The following is an 891-nucleotide window of genomic DNA, read 5'->3' as shown; positions in this document are numbered from 1 at the left end:
AGCTTTTTTTTTTTTTTTTCCCTTGCAGTGGTTCTCAACCTTCTGGCCCTTTAAATACAGTTCCTCATGTTGTGACCCAACCATAAAATTATTTTCGCTGCTACTTCATAATTGTAATGTTGCTACTGTTATGAATCGTAATGTAAATATCTGATATGCAGGATGGTCTTAGGCGACCCCTGTGAAAGGGTCGTTCAACCGCCAAAGGGGTTGCAACCCACAGGTTGAGAACCGCTGCCTTATAGCCATAGCCATGTTCAGGGACCTTAAGGATTTCAATGTCTTTAAGGCTCATTACATGGCATTACTATTGCCATCTTTCTCTAAATTTCTGCAAAACACATTCAGGTAAGCAGACTCGTTGGCTGGCTTCCTGTCATAGCTTTTTAAGAAACCAATCAGATATGTCAATACATTTGTCATCCAATATTTGTGATATTCTACTAAAGATAGACACATATTTGGATGATAATAATAATAATAATAGTTACACATACATAGCACTTATGATGTACTAGACACTGTTCTTTATATACATTAACTTATTTAATGTTCACAATACACACATGATGTCATTACAAAAGAAACTGAAGTGCAAAGAGCTTAAGGAAGTTGCCCTGATTCATACAGCTAGTAAGCGGCAGAGTCAGGATTCAACTATAGCCATTCAGGACCCTGAGTCCATGCCCTTAATGCCACTCAACAAAACTCTATTCATATTTTCCCCACCACTCAGACAAAGGCCCAAGTGGAAGGGAAAGGATCATGTTCCAGCTCACTCTGGAGGGTACCCTTGAACCCCTTCTCAAGGATGAGTGAAAAGCACTCTAGAGCCTAGAGCAAATGAGACATCTCCACTGGGTATTTTTTAAATGGCATTTGTGCAATGAA

General features: G+C 39.3%; 1 non-coding gene across 1 annotated transcript; it reads right to left on the bottom strand.

Annotated features, from left to right (window-relative positions):
- Positions 1-243: 243 nt before the first annotated feature.
- Positions 244-372, bottom strand: LOC139009666 (small nucleolar RNA SNORA33). The gene has a single exon (XR_011471386.1). It is a non-coding gene; the product is annotated as a small nucleolar RNA SNORA33 (small nucleolar RNA).
- Between the last annotated feature and the right edge of the window lie 519 nt (positions 373-891).

This window comes from Myotis yumanensis, unplaced genomic scaffold (assembly GCF_028538775.1).
Source record: "Myotis yumanensis isolate MYYU_CA2020_CCGP unplaced genomic scaffold, mMyoYum1.0.hap1 SCAF_4, whole genome shotgun sequence".
In the NCBI taxonomy this organism is placed as follows: Eukaryota; Metazoa; Chordata; class Mammalia; order Chiroptera; family Vespertilionidae; genus Myotis; species Myotis yumanensis.
The sequence above is the reverse complement of the archived record's forward strand: the minus strand, read 5'-3'. Positions and strand labels throughout refer to the sequence as shown.